The sequence below is a fragment of the Rhea americana genome, unplaced genomic scaffold (genome assembly GCF_003343005.1).
Source record: "Rhea americana isolate MKP2758 unplaced genomic scaffold, rheAme1 scaffold_20, whole genome shotgun sequence".
Taxonomy (NCBI): Eukaryota; Metazoa; Chordata; class Aves; order Rheiformes; family Rheidae; genus Rhea; species Rhea americana.
Window position 1 is genome coordinate 7959135 of NW_028186150.1, and position 2643 is coordinate 7961777.

The 2643-nt window shown below is 70.7% G+C and overlaps 1 long non-coding RNA gene across 3 annotated transcripts in view; it reads right to left on the minus strand.

Moving 5' to 3' along the window:
• The window catches only part of LOC146596543 (uncharacterized), a 230489-nt gene that overhangs the window by 17535 nt on the left and 210311 nt on the right, over positions 1–2643 (minus strand). Inside the window, exon 1 of one of the 3 annotated variants that reach the window (XR_014895734.1) lies at positions 1027–1131. The exons of 1 other annotated variant lie outside the window; for it this stretch is intronic. This is a non-coding gene — a long non-coding RNA (uncharacterized LOC146596543). Of the gene's footprint in view, positions 1–58; positions 113–1026; positions 1132–2643 lie in introns of those variants that run through there. One more of the 3 variants, XR_014895731.1, reaches the window with a different exon arrangement.

The following is a 2643-nucleotide window of genomic DNA, read 5'->3' on the forward strand; positions in this document are numbered from 1 at the left end:
GGCACGGCACGGCACGCGCCGCCGCCTCGGCCCGCAGCGCCTCCGCGCGCCCTCCTACCCGTGCCGCTTCCGGACTCGGCGCCACCCGTGGCCGCCAGCCGCTACCCCTCCCTCGCCCTCTACACACGCCCGTCCCGCCTCCGCGCTGARGGATAGCCCGAGAGGCCAATGGGAGAAGGGGCGGGCCCGCCGCCGCGGAGAGCGCAGCCAACCGGGGGCCGCGGGAGGCGGGACCAGGCGCGGGGGCTGCTGGGTAGTGTAGTGCGGCGGCGGCTCGGCCCCCGCCGCGGGGGAGGCCCCGAGGGGGAGGCCCCGAGGGGGTGGGAGGGGGCGTCCCGGGGCGGGGGGCGCGTCTGCCTTTCCTCTTTGCGCTCTTTCCCGTTCATCTTCATGGCTTTCGCCCTCGCAGGGCCGCGGCGGCGCGGGGCAGCCCGCACCCGCCTCACAATACTCGCGAAAAAAAAAAAACAGAAAAAATGGAAGAAAAGGGAAAAAAAGGAGCGGGGCGCGCGGGGCGCCGCCGCGAGGCCCGCGGGGGCTGGCGCCGGCCCCGCCGCTCACCTTTGTTCCGGCGTCGGTGCCTGCCGCCGCCGCGGGGCCGCCGCGGGGCCGCCGCGCTCGCCCCCTGCCGCGCCTCGTGCGCTGCCCTCGCACCGACACGCGTGTCCGTGGGCGCCCACCGCGGGAGCGGGCGGAGGGAGCGGAGCAACCCCCCGAGGGCCGCCTGCGGGCGGGGAAAAAATAAGAACAGCCGCGCCGCCGCCGCGCCGGGGCAGCTGTTCCCCTCCGAAGACGTCGGGGGCCGCGGCCGCTGTCCGCGGCGGCTCCGGGCTGCTGGCGGCGGCGGGGCCCGGGGGGCGGCGGGGGGGATACACCGGGATGCCTTCCCGGTGGGAAATATATCTGGGGGAATCAACGGAGATTACATCTTCTGATCGGCGGGGATTTACCCGAGTTCATATGGTTTTAATCTGCTTTCGCTTCCTCGCATTCACGAGCGCGGAGGGGCTGGGGGGGGGGAGATACCTGGTTTATTATTTAGATCCGCCGCTAACGCCTCATTTTGAAAGGTTTCTCCCGAGCCCTCTCTGCCCCCGGCCGGGCGCCGCCCGCAGCCCCTTCCGCTGGGAGAGACCCGCTCGGCCGCCCGCCCGCTCCCCGCCACGGCTCCAGCCGCGCCCGGCGAGGCCGGACCCAAACCCTGCCGGGGAGCCGCCGCCAAGCCGCCCGCCAGCCCGGCGGCTCCCGCAACAGGTCCGGCCCGGCCCGGCCCGGCCCGGCCCCCCCGGTCCCGACGGCCGCCCATCCCCGCCGCTCCCGGCCCGCGCGCACCGCTGCCCCGCTGAAAATCGTTTGGGTTTTTTCCAGTTTAAAAAAAGAAAAACCAACAAACACCCCTACGCACACCGCCGCCACCCGTATATCCCACGTTGTCGCGGCTCCAGTGATTTAGTGGGGGGGGGGGGGGGGGGGGGGGGGGGGGGGGGGGGGGGGGGGGGGGGGGGGGGGGGGAGGCGGAGGGAGATGGGTGGCTAATAAATCTTATTAAATATCTTTTTTTTTCATATACTGATTGGCTTGCATTCCAGCGCAGCCCGGCTCCGCGCGGTATTTAGCACATGCAGAAAGTTGGAGCTGATCTTAAATGTCTCGGAGGTGACTGCGCTCCGGGAGCGGCGCAGTGGAGCCGCGGCGGGCGGGGAGGGCAGAGCGGGGCGCGCAGCGCGCAGCCCTCCCGCTGGTTGGGCCCGGCCGCGGCCGCGCAGCGGGGTCCTGCCAGTCCTTCCACTGACAACACCCCGCGAAGGAGGAGCCTCGCCGCGCCGCGCACAAGGCGTCAGGAGCTGCAATTTCCAACTTAGCATCTTGGCAGGACCCTTCGGAAAGCGAGAGCGAGGAGGAAGGGGGAAAATAAAAGCGCCCCCCCCCCCAGTGCAAGGGGGGAGAGAGCGAGGGAAGGAAAAAAAAATAGAGAGAGAGTGGGGGGAAAGGAAGGGGGAAGAAAAAAGGAAGCGGTGCCAGGCTGCAGGCGAGCGAGGAGCAGCCGCCCAGGCGCAGAGGCAAGGTGCCGCCGCTGCCCGGCTGGCGAGGGCGGAGAGGCGCCCGCGAAGCCCCGGCCGCAGCGGCCCCAGCCCGGCAGCGCGGCGGCTCCCTCCCGGCGCCTTGGGCTCCCGGGTATATGTGTGCGCCTGGCCATGTCGTATCCTCAGGGTTACTTGTACCAGCCGTCAGCTTCCTTGGCTCTCTACTCCTGCCCGGCGTACAGCACCAGCGTGATTTCCGGACCCAGGACCGATGAACTTGGGAGATCTTCTTCGGGCTCCGCTTTTTCCCCTTATGCCGGATCTACCGCCTTTACTGCCCCTTCCCCGGGTTACAACTCCCACCTCCAGTACGGCACCGACCCGGCCGCCGCCGCCGCCGCCGCCTTCTCTTCCTACGTGGTAAGCGCCGCGCCGGGCAGCGGGCCGGCGGCATCCCCCGCCCGCTCGGGGCCTCCGCGCCGGCCGCGGCCCCTTCCAGCGCCGGCCCGAGGTGCCGCGGACAAAAGGCAGCCCCGGCGCCCGGCCTCGCCCTGCAACTTTTCTGCATTGTTTCCCGTGTGTTTGCACACGCTGTTGCTAGACCCAGCGCCGGGCAGGG